The 18,534-nt window shown below is 36.3% G+C and overlaps 1 protein-coding gene across 4 annotated transcripts in view; it reads left to right on the forward strand.

The window, feature by feature from the left end:
• Positions 1–18,534, forward strand: part of LOC146004622 (uncharacterized) — a 106,306-nt gene that overhangs the window by 27,714 nt on the left and 60,058 nt on the right. Inside the window, exon 1 of one of the 4 annotated variants that reach the window (XM_083143510.1) lies at positions 8,245–8,263. The exons of the other annotated variants lie outside the window; for them this stretch is intronic. The gene's annotated coding sequence lies outside the window, so the exon portion shown is untranslated. Of the gene's footprint in view, positions 1–8,244; positions 8,264–18,534 lie in introns of those variants that run through there. 4 annotated transcript variants of the gene reach the window in all.

Raw genomic sequence — 18,534 nt, forward strand, 5'->3', positions numbered from 1 at the left:
TGGCATTAGGGAAAATGCAGCAGGACTGCTGAGGGTTATGTTGAGAAATAAGGTCATATGTAAATGTAATAAAAAATGATGTTCAAGGTTCACACTATTGAACCCACCATCCCTCTCGTCAAGAAGAGGTTCTCACTCGACTGCGTATTGGACATATCCATCTAACACATGGTCACTTGCTGCAGGGGCTGGACCCTCCAATGTAACGTCGTTTTAAGTATTCAGCACATTCTTTACTCAGACAGACTTTTAATCTTCCCAGCTGTCTGTCATCCCTGACACGGTATTCTATCAAATGCTTTTAGATTTTTGAGAAGTCTCTTCCACTGTCTGTGAGGAAGCTTTTAGTATATTCTTATTTTTTAATGTGTTGTGTTTCTTTTTGCCTTGTTTTAACTTTTTCAAGTAAGAATTTTAGATAAGGGGATATTTCCCCGTATATATTGAAGGGTGCAAAATGGCCTAAAGTGTCGACACACCTGAACTTTTAATTCAATCATTCAATCAAGTTTGAATCTGTTTCAGAATTCTTTTAGTAGCCATTTGAGACACATTTGCTGACGTCTCTTTATATGTTGTACACATTAGACTTACAGCAACAAAAAAACTATTACAGAAATATAGACACGAGCAAGTGACATAACGGGTGTCGCAGAAATATTTTCATTTTTAAAACTATTAAAATAAATACTTAAATTTTTTGTATAAAGATAAATTTATTACCAAATGAAAGCATCAACATTATTTTTTTAGTTGTGGAAAAGAGTATTGGACAAATAGTGACCATTCAAGTTTTCACATTCAATTATTCTTGAACAAAAGTTTTCGATCACGTGCCAAAGCATTGCACGTTTCTGTTCAATCTTGATGACCTTGGACATTCCGGCGGTTTACTCGTCGTAATGCTTCCAATGTTTTCAAACTTTCTCACCCAATATTTAATTAAATTTGCACTTTGGGCATCTCTCATTCCTGCCAGGATATAATGTTGCCGGTACAAACGACGCACAACAACATAAGAATCATTATTTTTATAAAATGCACAAACACAAAAAGCACGTTGCTGCCCTCTAAAGTGCTCCATGGCAACTAAATATTAACAATGTTGCCAAGCGATTTCGATCTATCTCATATCTCCATAATGTGTGAATTGCCCCAGAGGGCAGATTCAAAAACTAAAATATTTCTGAGACACCCTTTATATTCTCATGAATGCTCTAGGAGGAATTTTTTTCATAGCTGAAATTGCAAATTGATTCTTTGAAATGAGAACTCAAAAGTCAAGCTGAGACAGTGGCAGAATTCATTAGCACCTTCATTTGGTTACGTGCAGTGTATTAATACTTTTCTTCTAGATGGCATGTACAAGTGTTGGCATCAGGTCAGTTCTATCTATTTATCTACTGCATGCTTTTGCATTTTGATAATAATTATTATAAGTAAATGAAGTCAGTAGTTGCCAATGGAAAATAATTGCACAGGTAAGTTCCCATAGTTGTTTAACGTGTAGCATGTTATGTTTTTAACGTATTGACTTACGTGGCTAGATAGAAATACTGCAAATTCCCATGGTAAGAAACTCAAGATTTTAAGTTTTGAAAATTGAAAACATTTAGGAGCTTTATCAGGTAAAGAGTGTACTGCGGATAAGTATAGTCTAATGGGTAAAGGAAAGGAAGGAATTGAATTAGTTCTTTTGCCTTACCTGCTGGCCTTGATTTCTCTGCATATGGCTTTTTCACATGATTGAACTTCTATGTGATTTGAATACCAGCTACTAAAAGACTTAAAAGTTTTAGTTTCATATTATGGGATTTGTGTTCATTTTACCTGTCCAAGTAGTGAATATACAATTTATGTTAAAAGGTATTCATAAATACAGTGTGTCCCAAAATAGTGTTTACACTCTTTGAACGTTAATATCAGGGTCACTAATAACAAAAAGTATGAAGTTTTTTTGATGCCCCTCATCTTAAAGATGTAGATGTTCATTGGCAGCACTGAATCGTCTGCACTGCTTTAGAACAGATCAACAAACATCAGATATGGTTTCCACCGGAAGTGAAGCACAGGTAGTCTCCTCCCATGTTACATATCATCCAATGTTAGTGGCTTTGTTCCTCGTAGTTCACCACAGGTGGAAATCTAACGGTGTTAAAGTGAGATACAGTATCTGGTGTACTCTTCCATTTTGTGTACACTAATGCCTATAGCCTGGCAGACTATGACAGAATAAAAAACAACAGAATGCCTGCTCTCACTGAACATAGATATTGCAGCTTCAAATACAAAAAGTTAACTCAAGCGATCTTTAATTGTTTCTCTGTTATTAATGTTCAAAGAGTTTAAATATTATTTTGGGACACACTGTGTATATGGGATGCAGTCGCCCAGCACTGACAAACTTGGAAACTGAATGAAGCCCCTTTTCAATGCCCACGAACCTTCACAAAAGTGCTTTTTCAATTCTGTACGTGTGCAACCAGGACCAACAGATTCAGGGTTGCCATTTATATATTTTTTTGACAAACTAGAAAGTTTTTAGATCACTACAGGCAGTGTGTGTACTCAAATAAGACAAGGACCTGCGTGTGAGAAAAAGATGAACCTAATAACTCCCAAATAGATGTTATCTATCTGCTGGCATAATAATCTTTCTACTATCTATCTAGTGCATACTATTACTGCTAGCATTTTATCAGGCATTAAAAATAAATGCCACTGGCAAACATGAATCAGTGATATGTGGCTGCATACATGATGAAAAGAAAAAATTTTTTTTGAAAGGCTTGTAAAATCGAAATGAGGCTTCAATGAGCTGAACACATTACAATAAGTTGCATGTCGTAAAAAGTTTGTTGGTGTTGTATGATGACATCCTCTATATAAATTAGTGCATCGTGAGTAAGTATATATAAGCTGTTCAGGAAAAATCACCTAAGTCAAAAACTGCAATTGTACATCAGACAGCTAATTACGTTTGTTCTTTTAGTAGCTGACATTACAGACATAATGTACATGTTGAATCTTAACTGTTTAGAATCTTTATACGTGCCCAATATAAAATTATACTTATAATATGTTGCTTAATTGATTTAGTGAGACTTAATTGAAAGCGCCACAAAATCGCAGTTTGTGACTTACGTGCCTTTTCTTGAACACAAGATACAATTTAAAACTTGTGATATTTAGTATGAAGTATAAATCTCTTTTCCCCATATATTCTGCAAGAGACACATAGGTGTCATTTCATTTCAAGTGGCCTAGGGGCTGCTGCTTGACCAACTTTAGTTTTGATGGAATTTTTATCTACCTACTGGTTCCATAGATAGTCCGCAGAGTTTCAATCCTGTATATAGTTTGGTTGAGGTACCAGAGACTTGTGGTCACTTTCTGATATGGAAGTAGTTAATAAGAGAACTTTTAACTTCGTCGTGTTACTACATTTGTTGCAAAACGCAAAATATGTTGGGCCTCCCTGATTGTGTAGTGGTAATGCCTCAGCATGCAATGTTAATTGGGCATTGTCTAGTGTTTTAAACCATTTTTATTCTAACACTAAGTTTAGAGCACCTCTTGTCTCAATTCAGGTGAAATCTCTTTTGTGGGTAGTGGGAATCGAGCCTACGACAGATCTGTCATTTTTACTAGAAATCTGTTGCTCTGACCACAGTGCTCCCCACCAAAAGAAATTTCACCTGAAAACAAGAGAAGAGGTACTCTCTCAAAGTGTAGTGTTAGATTAAGTATAGTTTATAGCACTGGGCAATGGATAGTGTCCAATTAATGTTGAATGCTAATCTAGAACCATTGTCACTAACATTTAGAGAATTTGTGGTACTGCTGTCACCTTCTAGTCAAGGGGTCCCTGGTCCGTTACCCGGTGGAGGCACAGTGGTTCGGATTCCACTTTAAACTGTACGTCCAGTCCTGATTAGCATTCCTGTTCCAAACACACAATATGTTGGAACTAGATATCATGGTTCGGTTTCAGTTCAGCAAAAATGGTAGAAACCAAATTGAGAAGCCAATCGGTATGCGTATGTTCTCTGCTTAAGCAATAAAATTTACTGGCCACTTTAAAGTCAAATTCTGACAAATGCATTACTGTTTTCTGATCTTGGTTTCTACCATTTTTGAACTTTACAGCATATGAAGTTGCTACATGTTATGTGTCTTACAAAGTTTATTTTCTTTTTGACTACTTCATCAGAAAAGTGATCACTAGAGGGCTCTGGTTCTTCAACTAGACTGTACATTGGGCATGCAAGTAGGTTTTATACAAATGGCATCAAAACTGAGGTTTGTTGAGCAGAGGCCATCCTCCAACTTAGGATACTTGACATGAAGTGATCCTTATGCAGCACTCACTGCAGATCCTCCTCACTAGTATAACTCTTCAACTCTGCGATGGCGTAATGAACTGTTATCCATTCCCATTTAGTCCATTTCTGATTAATTGAACTTACACTTAGACAAACGTTTTTTCCATCCATCTGAAGCATTATATATATATATATATATATATATATATATATATATATATATATATATATATATATATATATATACCGTGCGTCCATTTCGATCTGCAGCCGAGAGATCGGGAGAAGCGTGGTTGGCGGCACTGACGGAGATGCCGACATTTGCGGCCTGAAATGCCCGCTTATTTTTATGGACATATGCAGACATTTATATAAATATTGCAAAACGAGCACTAACCTGTGTTATAAGAGTATGGTTTTAATTTTAGTAGCTTAGTGACTGTATGTGCCGATGATTTTGACACGCCCACCTCTTGTGAAACATGGCGTAGAGGTTTGTTTGGAGAACGTTCTAACGCTGCACCAATATCATCGAGTTTTGCTTCGGTTAGAATCCGTCGTTTTTGCTTAGGTGTTTTAAAATTTAACGATACAGTTTCTCGTAATTTAAGGACAAGATGTCTAACCGTATCTCTGTGTGGAGTTGGAACGCATGGGAATTTCTGTACAAATTACCTACACACGTCTCGACACGAGTTTGTTTTCACGTAGGTACGTGTCATACATAAAAAAATCTTTGTTCTAACGTGAATCTTGCGGCTGGCATTCCAATTGTCTCACTGACACGTCACACATTTACACTACAATAACACAAACAACTAACTGCAAGTAACCAAGAATAACACTCTTGCGCACAGTACGAAATTAACACGCTCTTGGTTTACATTGCTCGCCACTATATTTACAACTCTGTCTTCATCTAGTCGCGAAGGAACAAAAAACTCGAGCTCGGAGATTTCGGATTGCAAGGAAGCTCACGAACACTATTGACTTTTAACGGTTTCTTCTACAGCGTAATCTTGATACAGTGTTGCACATTCAAAACCTCCAAACGATCCCCATCGGCACAAAACTCTTTCAAGGATATAAACTTAAGCAGGACGTTACTGGTCAAAACTGTGATTAAAATGTTTTATTATCTGTGGCTCTTAACATCGTTTCTAAAGCGTATTTTTTTGTGTATATAAGAGCAGAACTTGGATGAATTACAGAAGAACTTTTGCGTGTTATAACACAGGTTAGTGATTGTTTTGCAATATTTATATAAATGTCTGCATATGTCTATAAAAATAAGCGGGCATTACAGGCCGCAAATGTCGGCATCTCCGTCAGCGCCGCCCGCCACGCTTCTCCCGATCTCTCGGCTGCAGATCGAAATGAATGCACGGTACATACACACACACACACACAGGAATAAAATAAGGAAAATGCCAGAAGGGCAGATAAACAAAAATATGAGAGGTACGAGACAGTAAAGACTTACCACCAATAAGATATTATTGCTATATTTTGTGGTCTTGCTGCATGTTCACAAATAGAAACACAGATTATTGAAGATGTCATTGGTACCTTTAACGACTGTTTCCGTGTGGCCATTATCCACATATTACCACCATGCTAAGGTACCCCTTCCTGTAGGCGATGAGACAGGGCCTACATATCAGGCATGCACGCCACTATTCCCCCCGGACTCAACCTAGCAACCAAATATATGCCCCCACCCCCTTTCCTGCTCTCCTGAAATTCACCCACCATCTAACATGCAGTAAACACTGGCAAAACCACCTTCATGCCAATGCCTGTTATCTATCTATCTGTTCTTTCTGGCTACACTGATGTACTGTAATCAAGGGAGGCACATAGTGGTTCGGACCCCACTTTAAACTGTAGGTCCAGTCCTGATTAGCCTTACTGTGCATAAAGTTGACTTTAAACACCAAGTCAATCAATCAATCATACACTGATGTACCGATACCATCTTCAGTAGTCTGTGTTTCTACTTGGTGAATATGCGGCAAAACCACAAAATATAATAATAATTTCTTATTGATGGTAAGTGTTTACTGTCTCCTACCTCGCATATGTGTGTTTATTCGCTCTTTCACTTTTCCTCATTCTATTCCCCTCTCATTCTCTCTCTCTCTATATGTATATGTGTGTGTGTGTATACATGGAGTCAGGTAATATATATAATTTTAATATATTTCCTATGGTAACACAATATAGCCCAGTCAATAAAGGTTTCATGTCGGGAATAATTCCGTAAACGCTTAATTTTGGTCAGTTGTTAGAACACTACTAGTAGTGGAAAATCGCCCCTGCTCGTGGTGCCCCCCTCCAAACATCAATTTCTCAAGAGTCGTAGTTATTGGCCTATGTCTCCGTAACCAATGATCGTAGACAGGTAATTTTTCTTGAGTCTTAATCCTCATTAGATGAGCTACAAAAAAGATTCTGTTTACATTTTTGATAATGTTGGTGGTTTTGCTGCATCTTTTAAAAGTGAATTTTATCTAGTACTTTCTAAAGCTTTTGCCTTGTAACTTTTGAACAAATTAAACGATAAGAAATTGTTTCGAATAAAAGTTGTAGCCTAATTTATAAGCTTTAAAACTATATTAGTTTTACTTTTAATATATTTTCATGAAAGATGTGCCATAAAATGTGTGTCCAAATGGAGGAGAGCACCAAAATAGGGTGTCTTTATCATAGTCCAGCAGTTAAGTCCGGAATCATTGACTTTTCGATAAAAGCAAGAGACTTGGTAGAATAAATTGTAATACCACTTAAGACATGTTCAATTCTTCTTTGTAGCTAATCAGTGGTGATTTATTCATTCTAGTTTTTGGACTTTTAACCACTGTTATTTTTTAAAAGAGATTTACCTACGTTTCGGAGGCTGAATCTGCCACCAAGAATAATCCTCCAAGGCAACCATTTATAGACCATTTATATGATCTAACAGGCTACACTCTACCCTGAAGACGGAGGCAGATTCAGCCTCCGAAACATAGCTAAATCTCTTTTAAAAAATAACAGTGGTTAAAAGTCCAAAAACTAGAATGAAGACATGTTCAGCTGAGTAGCCAATCGCTATCTGCGTGCTGATGGCCGCAATCTTGAAAAGAGTCTGCCATATTGGTTATTTTTGATTTGATATATCTCGGGAACACTGTCACCTGTCAACTTCCGGATTTTTCAGAAATGCTCCAAATAGTGTAAACTTTCATAACATATCAATAAATATATTTTTGAAACATAAAAATAGTGGTTTTGTAGAAAAACTCTCTATAATACTTTATGTGAAAAACGGCAAGTTAAAAGTCTTAATAATTCTTGAACCAAACAATAGTATTTTATATTTTGTAAGGTTACGAAATGTTTGTTAGAAAACTTTAGACGAACTGAACACTCAAAATATTATTTTTATAGCTATTTATAAATTTACTTTAAATAATATGTGTAAGGGAAATGAAATTTATAAACAACCCAATTAGATTTCTAAAAGTAGAAGTAATTGAAATTCTTTTAAACTGTTTTATTATTTGAAATTCATTGTATTTGATGACACAAAAATACTGAAATTTGTTTTAAAAAAATGTTTTGTAATGAATTTCTCATTACATTGGTGTCCTTTTTGATCAGATCTTCAATTCAAATCCTACATTTTTATAATTTAACACAGGCAAAATTTCCCATTCAACACTTAAAATCTATACACTATCACGGGAATCTCTGGAGCGATGCAGCGCATAATGGTGGAGAAAGCAAGTGGCGAGTTAGTTGTAACAGTGCCTCCCCCATGCTTATGTTGTCAGTTGCAGGAACAAGTTTCTCACAGCACCTGCGCCGTTGCAGGCGTGTGTTTGTGTGACAGTTAGGGCATGCAGTGGATGCAGCTGGAAAGGTCTGGAAATAAAAATAGATTTTTCTGCATGGTGAGTAATATTTTGAAATCTTTGTTCTTTCATTCGGAGATTGAAATGCGTAAGGGGAACGAGAAACAAATGATATGTAACAAAGCATGGGTGTATCGGGTAGAAAACAGATAAATGTGGCACTCGGGAAGTGCAGCGTTGTTCCTGAAACTTTGATATTAGTCAATGTGAAGGGTGTGGGGCTAGTTGTAACATAATGTGTGGGGTTAAATGTAGCAGTGTTACAACTTACCCCATTTATCGATACACGTTGTTGCATGATAGAAAATTAATTTTCCTGTCAAAATATTCAGACGTAAAATTAAATCACTGATACACTGTTACATAAACAATACTGACATTTTACTTGATCTATTCTCCTTTTCATATATATAATATATATAAGACTATATTTTTCATTTTTGAATTTCCACATTACTGTATACAGTTCATTATGATATTTAGAACTAAGCAGTGAGTTAAAGGTGAAACTAATTTGTTTGCGAACAGTTATAATCATTTTTATGTTATCATTGTTCCTGCTCACTGAAGAAAGTTTAATTTTAGGTTTTCATTATGTTTACTGTTGTTATTTAGATGACAAATGTTTGCTAAACTGAGGTTTATATCATATATAACGAAAACGTAAAGACACATTAATCTTATACTTGCTTTCATATAAAACTCTGTAGCGTATTTACGTTTGTATATGTTTAACTTTTGTGTATCTTGATCATATTCTATGTCTTTGTTACATTTTACTCCATTGTGTGTTACAACATTTTACCCATTGGGGCAAAATGTTACGTTTGCATTGTCCTTTTCAAACACATATTTTAAATATTTATAGAGAAGCTGTGACTTCGTATCTTTGCCAAATGTTAGAGGAAGCTTCAAAGATTATTGTCGTGCTGTTGTAAGATCCAGGGATGTAACACTCTCTCCTCCTTCATCTCCTATGCTCACTTTTGTGAAAAATGCTACAATTGTCCCCACCCTCCCCTACACGCTGGCTGATGCAAACAGCTGGTAACCATAGTCCTTTCCCCCCTCCATGCAATCCCGTTTCCTTGCAAGTTTTCATTGTTGGATCCCCACTTGGGCAGAGACATACTTTCGTTTGCTTGCTCCATAAATTACCGATACAGAGTATAGTACCTCGTGCTGGGTTGTAAGGGGTTTTGAACGTGAAAAACCCACTGTAGATTTCACAGAATTTTGATGTAGTCTATAAAAAGGAGTTTATTTCATGAAGGCTCTTTCTCAGTGAACAATGTGAAGTTCTCTCAATTTGTCATACTGAGAGTTTTGGCCTTTTTTTGGTTCCTTGCTTGAACTAGTCTTCAAAACCGAGATATCTTGAATCAGGTTCTGTGTTACAATTGACAAGGTATTATGCATTATGCATTATGCAGTTTGTGGAGTACACACATTGAGTCTAAAACAAAAGCAGCAGGGCTGTTACATTACGTGAATGGGTTGAAGTTTGAGGTGGTATCCAAACTGTTGCGTAGTGTGATTGCTATCAACTCATTTACTTCATAACATGTCAACACCAGGTGGTTTCTTTAGTTGGACGTTCTTAACGCTTGAAGGCTGAAAGGTTCTGAGCATAACACACTCACTCTCTAGTATTTCTAAACCTGAAGGTGTATGGCTACTGCAAACACAAGCCTTCCATCTGGTATGTATCCTGGACAAGGTCAATCCAATCTTTTCCATCCCTACCGATTTCCTTTAGGTCCATCTTAACATAATCCCTCCATTTTCGTCTTTCTTGGCCTTCCTACAGGTCTCTTACCATCAGGTTTCCCAACAAGATTCCTGTAAACTCTTTTTTTTCCTCCAATTCGTGCCACATGACCTGCCCGCCGAAGTCTTGTTGATTTAATTATTCTAATAATATCTGGACAGATTACAAGTTAAGCAGTTCTAAATTATGTAACCTTATCGACCTGTCTCCTCATCCATTTTAGATCCAGATATTTTTCTAAAGATTTTATTTTCACATACACTTCATTTATATTTCTCTTTTAATATAATGGACGAAGTTTCACATTCATGCAATACTACAGGCAAGATTACTGTTTTGCATATTGTAACTTTTAGTTTCTTATATATTATACAAGAGGATAAAAGTTTATGAAGAGAAACGTGTTTTAAGCTTACAGCCATCTGGAAATGTGTAGTTACTGGGAAACATCCCAATCGTTTATACTCGTTTTGACATGGTTAGAATGGGATATTGTGATCCACTTATGTCAGCAAGGGATGTTAGAATAATAAAATTTCGCTATTTTGAAAATAACCTCCAGCACATATAGTCATGGGGTTTTACTGTATGTGTTGTCAACCCAGCTCTCCTGATTTCCACTCGCTTTCTCTATGCGCTTCATTGCTACAGAGATTCCCAAATCAAATTGGGTGGTTTATTAATTGTATTTCCCTTAAAAATGTTATTTAAGGTAAATTTATAAATATAAAAAATAATATTTTGAGGGTTCAGTTGGTCTAAAGTTTTCTGACAAACATTTCATAACGTTACAAAATATAAAATATGAGATTTATTTTTTTAGGGTCCGTTTTGAAATAAACGAAAACATGCAAAGGAATACATTTAATTACCTCTGTGGCTGTTCATATGTACATTAAGCTACTTCTCAACGTAGTTCCCATAGTTGTTGAGACACTTGTCGTAGCGGTAGATGAGCTTTTGTAGACCCTCATCAAAGAAATCTACCGCCAGGTTAGACAGCCAATCCGTCACGGTTTGTTTTATCATCGGCGCTGTTGAATCGCTTCCCAGTGAGGAAAGTCTTCAAGTGGAGGAATAGGTGCTAATCGCTGGGGGCCAGATCCAGACTGTACGGAGACTGGTCCATCTGCTCCCAGCCAAATGAGTCAATGAGCAACTGTGTGGCAGCTGCAGTGTGTGGCCGTCCAGCAACATTATACCGGAAGACAGCATTCCTCGTCGTTTATTCTGTATTGCTCGGTGAAGTGTCTTGAGAGTGTTGCAATACACGGCTGCATTAACTGTTTGTCCATTCGACAGAACTCAATCAGAAGCACCTCGAACCTGACCCAGAAGACTGTGAGCATGCATTTCGTGGAGGTTGCCTGCTTAAACTTCACCTTTGTGCAGATGATGTGTGGCACCATTCCTTGGATTGTTGTTTTGTTTCGGGGATGTAGAGGGACACAAATGACATGTTCCCAGTTACGATATGGCTCAACAGTTCGTCACCCCTTTCACATTTTTCGAGGTCAAAAACCTGATCACTGATGTATCTTCAATCACCTGCACCTTCCATTGTCCACCACAACCACACCAAGCGTTTCACAACGTGCAAATGGCACCTGGTTACGTGCAAGACATGTCGGTAACTAACGCACATGCGCAAAATGCAAGCATGCAGTGTTGCCAACGTGAGCACAAAATGGCCCCTAATTAAAAAATAAAACTCGAACTATTGTTTGGAACGAGAATTTTTGGACTTTTAACTCGCAGTTATTCACATAAAGTATTATAATGAGTTTTTCTACAAAACCACTATTTTTATGTTTCAAAAATATATTTATTGATATGTTATGAAAGTTTACACTACTTGGAGCATTTCTGAAAAATCCGGAAGTTGACAGGTGCCAGCATTCCCGAGATATATCAAATAAAAAATAACCAATATGGCAGACTCTTTTCAAGATTGCGGCCATCAGCACTCAAATGGCGATTGGCTACTCAACTGAACATGTCATAAGTGGTATTACAATTTATTCTACCAAATCTCTTGCTTTTATCGAAAAGTCAATGATTCCGGACTTAACTGCTGGACTATGATAAAGACACCCTATTTTGGTGCTGTCCTCCATTTGGACACACATTTTATGGCACATCTTTCATGAAAATATATTAAAAGTAAAACTGATATAGTTTTAAAGCTTATAAATTAGGCTACAACTTTTATTCGAAACAATTTCTTGTCGTTTAATTTGTTCAAAAGTTACAAGGCAAAAGCTTTAGAAAGTACTAGAAAAAATTCACTTTTTAAAGATTATTTTTTAAATTGCAGCAAAACCACCAACATTATCGAAAATTTAAACAATCTTTTTTATAGCTCATCTAATGAGGATTAAGACTCAAGAAAAATTACCTGTCTATGATCATTTTTTACGGAGACATAGGCCAATAACTGAGACACTTGAGAAATTGATGGGGGGCACCGTGAGGAGAGGCAGGGATTTTTGGAATTTCGCACTACTAGTAAGGTGATTCCAAGCTATTGCAACGAAGTCATGTCACTCACTAACCCCAATTTCGATGAAATTTGGTATACAGCCTTCCCTTATGGTTGAAAGAAACCCCTTATTTTTTTTATTCTTAAACAGTTTTCATTTTACAACACTTCGAAATGTCATTAAATCAGTGTTGTCTGTCACTCTTGACACAAGATACCTTTTCTTACATTTTATTTCTTTTCTCCTTAACCAATGTTCAGATCTCTTTGAAATTTTACACAAAGTTCAATGAAATAATGAGGATTTCAGAAAAATATACATCAGTGCTCAAAACATTTTACAAAAGCCTATAAAAAGACTAATAATGGCTTTGTAGCCTAATTTTTGTGGTGGGAAACTAGGTTGCGAAAACCTGAAATTTCAGCATGTAGGCTTGATGGAACCAAAAGTTTATGATGTTGAAAATCATTGCAAAGAGATGCTCTTTCTCTACAAAGAATGTTTTTTTTATTCCTTCTGACAAAAAATTTATGTTTCTTAGACATTGCATAAAATTTCAAGGTTAATTTGTACCAAATGGTCCAGCACTGGTCGCTCGACCATTTTTTTTTTAAAAAAAAATCATCATTTGTTTGTCGGCTAGTTGTACAAGGCTAGTTCAAAACAGGCATTGTTTTTCTAAAAGTAGAGTTTGTTTGAAAATGGCAGCCATTTTTGTTTCATGACTTGCGACATTTTTGGCCTTAGCAGACAGTTGCGATAATTATGATAACTCAACTAAGAAAAATTATAGAAATCTGGGGTAAAAAGCGTTGTTTTCAACACATTTCAGGCTACATTTTATGTTCCATACTTTTTTTTCACCATATCTAATGCAAATGGCTGAAATTTAGGGTCAAAACTGACTGTTATTTTTTATCATTTTTGAAAGGAAATTGATGTATAGGATATAGGTAGCTGTTTAGTAGTTATGCAATGTAATAGAGCTATTTTTTTTTAGAGGAAATATATATATCCATAGTTTCAGCAGAAAATATTTGACACTGCCTTACACAACTTTTCATTGATAATAGGTAATAATGGGTTTACTATGCCAGTTGTATGTTGCAAGTAATTAATAATTGCAATTGCAAGATTTGCCTGCTTTTGCCAAACTTCCTGCTGTTGTAACTTTGTTATCCATGTAATATCAATCTCAAAATTTTTTGCAGATACCTAATTTTTATTAGGTTTCCAAGCAGTTATTGGTTTGATTTCATTTTAATTCCACTTTATGCTCGGAAGGCTAATCGAGACTGGACCGACAGTTTATTAAATTCGGATCCGAACCACTATGTGCCTCCACTGGGTATCGAACCCCTTGATTAGAGAACGATAATGCAATGACATCGCCATCGGGAAAATCCCTCTAACCAGATATATTTGAGGCCCAAATTTTGAGGAAAATGAGCATTTTCAAAGAGCTTTAACTCAAAGCGGGAACCAGTAACAGAGCTCAAATATTTTCTGCAAAAACTTTGGATGTATGTGCTTCCTCTAAAGAAATTATAGCTCCGATATTTCATTGCTTAACTACTAAACAAATATATCCTATACATAGATTTTTCTTCAACATTGAAATAAACAGTCAATTTTGACCCTATGTAAAATGTAGCCTGAAATGTACTGAAAACAACACCTTTTACCCCAGATTTTATAAATTTTCTTAGTTGAGTTATCATAATTATCGCACCTGTCTGCTAAGGCCAAAAATGTCGCAAGTCATGAAACAAAAATGGCCGCCATTTTCAAACAAACTCTACTTTTAGAAAAATAATGCCTGTTCTGAACTAGCCTTGTACAACAAACAAATGATGATTTTTTTTTAAAAAAAATGGTCGAGCGACCAGTGCTGGACCATTTGGTACAAATTAACCTTGAAATTTTATGCAATGTCTAAAAAACTTAAATCTTTTGTCAGAAGGAATAAAAAAAAACATTCTTTGTAGAGAAAGAGCATGTCTTTGCAATGATTTTCAACATCATAAACTTTTGGTTCCATCAAGCCTACATGCTGAAATTTCAGGTTTTCGCAACCTAGTTTCCCACCACAAAAATTAGGCTACAAAGCCATTATTAGTCTTTTTATAGGCTTTTGTAAAATGTTTTGAGCACTGATGTATATTTTTCTGAAATCCTCATTATTTCATTGAACTTTGTGTAAAATTTCAAAGAGATCTGAACATTGGTTAAGGAGAAAAGAAATAAAATGTAAGAAAAGGTATTTTGTGTCAAGAGTGACAGACAACACTGATTTAATGACATTTCGAAGTGTTGTAAAATGAATACAATTTGAGATAGAGTGAAGAAAATTTAGGGAGTTTCTTTCAACCATAAGGGAAGGCTGTATACCAAATTTCATCGAATTCTGAGATGGTGGGTGACAAAATCTTAGTTTTTTGCATTGATTTGAGGTGGAATGACCCAGTAGTGTTCTAACAACTGATCAAAATTCAGCTTTTACGGAATTATTCCCGACATTGGCCTTTTTTTTTTGTCCTTCATTGACTGGGCATACAGCTAATGAAAAGCAAGATAGTGGTAATAGATAGCATAATACCATTTGTAAAACAATAACTCACCGCTGTTTCGTTCATTTTGTTTTTTGGAAATCACCATTCCGAGTTGTACACTCACGTAGTCAATGAACAAAATTATCCATTTCAGACCCCAGGGACTTTTTCCCTAATTCTTCTCTTCAGTATCTCTTAAGTTAGGGATACATGTTCAAAAACGCGGCTCTTGAGGTGCCCACCCCCCAGAGAAAGAAATCACAGGCAGTCAGTGTGTGCTGTGCAGCTACCATGCAATGTACCATACATTATTTTTAAAATACACCTCTACCACAAAAGCAGTGTGTTCAGGAGTCCAATTCTCCGTTACTACAGAATTAGCACCCTATGCTATAGAGCTCTGTAAGATTTGGTTTTCTACGATTTCCTGAGAAACAAAAGAAAGCATTCTCTGTATAAAAGCATGGAATTTTCAACTCAGTGTGCAAAGTATCAACAATACTTCTATTAGTGAATTACATACAGTCGAGTACAATATCATTTTTCAACTGTTATTATGATGCCATCAGACATAGGAATATTCCTGAATATGAAATATCGCACATAACATTTTTAGTATAACATTTCTTTAAATGTTACGCAAATGTGCAAGTGTGTAAAATATATTGGGACCAAAATTTATCCAAAAAAGAAAAAAAAATGGTCTATCAGTGTCGGCACAATTTGATCCTCTGCAAAGATTTATGGTCAAGTTAAATTGGCTGCACTTTTGCTTGTGTGCCACAGACTGGGTCTTTTTTAAAAAAATATTTTTATAGTTGTTGCCTTGGTCTGTTGGTTGATTGTGTGCAGTTTGAGATAAATTGTTGTTTATTGCTTATCGACTGAGAATGGAATCTCCATTAGTTTTTTCTGTCAGAGTGCGTACTAACAGAGAGGGCATCAAAATCTGTGTGGCCGTTATCATTTAGTTGTGTTCACAATCTGTCTTTAGATACTACAGCTTTTAGTGTATTATCTGACCAATTAATGTGAATGGCCTTTGTTGCTGTCCCCTGATCAGTTTCATCTAGAGTCTGCATTGCAACAAAACACAAAATAAATGTCTGTGTCAACGATAATTAACTAACTCTCTAGTCTTCTTAAACCTGAAGGTTTATGGCTGCAGCAACGCAAGCCTTCCATCTGTTGCTATCCTGGGCAAGACCAATCCAATCCTTACCGATTGGCATAAAATACACATGCTTGTGAAGGAAATTTCAGAGTTTCGCTACAGCGCCTTGAATAACGTAGTGTGGAAAACTGCACGGTTCTGGGCTCTCTGGCTGGTTCCACTCGAATATGATACCGCTAGAGGCGCTGGTGTTGGTCTAGGTGCATAGTATTCGTCTGCTTATAAGGGAAGTAAATGGAGTTTTCGCTGCAACATCTGATTCTTTTACATAAAGCATTTCTATAAATGTGATAATTGCTATGATATTTAGTACAGTGGTCGCGAAGATATTAACGAACATTCTATACAGTCGACCACGTCCTGTTATCGTTATACTTTCATTAATAATACGGGAGAAATAATACGCGTGAAATGCTCTTGGTAACTAAATTTTTATGTATGAATTAGGTTCATAATTATTATCATCAATATTATTTCTCTTAAAGATATACACACTGAAGCATTTATATTTTTATATTTACTGTCTCTTTTCTTCCGCTTTAAACTAATCGCGGCAATGATGATTGCATGAAACGACAAGGGGAAACCCACAAAACGTCCTTAATGCCATCAACATGAGTGTAAGGAAACTTTCAGACCAATGGGACAAGCAACACAGGATGTTTACACTGATGTGACTAGTGACACAGACACTTCCAGACTGTAAAATAGCATTCATTGCGCATGAGGGTCGAAACAGCAAACGACACGTTCATATGTCGTATTCACATGCTACTTGTTACTTCGGTCGGAAAGCTCCTTAAAGGAAGGGTGCTCAGAACGAAACGACGCACTACAGGGGGAGTTCCCAACTAAGTGACAAGCGACAGCCTTGAAGCGGCACTTCAGTCTATTAACAAGTGTTTGCTGATAATTGTGCGAACAACAGATCTAGGCGACACGATAAGCCACACGTGTTGCTTTGTCGCTCAAACTGGGCCATTTCCTCAATAGCTTGCAACATGTTGCCGTGGTTTGTTGTTTGCGCATGCAATGAGTGTCTTGCTTTAGGGATATTACACACCAAAGCGTCATGCCTTTACAATGTGAAATGTTGCTCTTGATTGGCTCGTTTTCAAGTGACATGTGTTGCGTCTCACTTTGGTATGAAAGTTGCCTTGGACCAAAGGACCTGGGTCGCTTTGGTGTGAAATCCTCGTATCGTTTGTCGCATGTCGCTTTGGTCTAAAATCTTCTTGAAGAAACGGTGGAGTCAGAGCTTGTGTCCGTACAGTTTGAAAGGCTGCATAGATTACCGACTGCTGGCTTTCAAGCTACACTTGTGGTTTGTCGCCTCGGTATGAAATATATCTCTCAGAATACTATTTATATTCTAATAAAATAAACTCTAATACACAGTCCAAGACCTGACGTCCGGAATCACATTGCGATGTTTCTTCTTGTGTTACGCACGCATGCTATTTATTTGTTCATTTTATTTTACTTTCTTTTCCAAATAAATGCCATTTCGTGACTTCAAATCACTCCACAAATATAACTGTTTCCATCAATTCACGTACCACCTTTCAAGACAAACAAATCTACATAATATATTCCTAAAACTAACAAAGCCGCATTACTTTCATAAGAAAATTAGCACCGATACTGATCGCACTGCCATCTATGTTCTCATCCATCTGGGGAACCAGTTTCTTGGTTCGTTTTCCACACTACGTTATTCAAGGCGCTCTAGCTTCGCTGTTAAGTTTCTTCAAAAACATGCACTGATGAAAATGAATAACAGTGAAAGATTTGATGTGTCTGTACACAAAACATCACTTACGTCTTAAAATAAATTCTCTGAGCACAGGTTAACCAAACGGCAGTCAATTAACTTATTGTAATATTTGTGATCTCATATTGGCAAGGTCGCATATAAGTTGTTTTTTTATCGAAGCAATAACTTCCTTGTGATTTATTAAGTTTCTCCTGTCCCATGGAATTTTGCATTTTTTTTTTTATCTTCCTTAGCATTGAAAATGACCTTTCTGCTAATACGCGTACTACACTCACTGGTTCAGCAAGAACAAAATTATAGCAGTGGACACCTCTGCAAGGCTAGGCAGAATTGTGTTTTACTTCTCATAAAGAAGTTCTTGCAAATTCATATACAGATAAAACTTGTGATAAGTTACTTTTGAGAGCTGATTGAAGAGAACAATTTAAATGAGAGTAATGGACCAATATCTTTTTCATAATATTTCTGTAATTGTCAGCTATACTTGGTCCTTTGGGATAATAACAGAACATTTGAAAGAGATGATGATGTGGCGTGAATCTTTTGTGAATCT

The sequence above is a fragment of the Lepisma saccharinum genome, chromosome 22 (assembly GCF_977018435.1).
Source record: "Lepisma saccharinum chromosome 22, izLepSacc3.1, whole genome shotgun sequence".
In the NCBI taxonomy this organism is placed as follows: Eukaryota; Metazoa; Arthropoda; class Insecta; order Zygentoma; family Lepismatidae; genus Lepisma; species Lepisma saccharinum.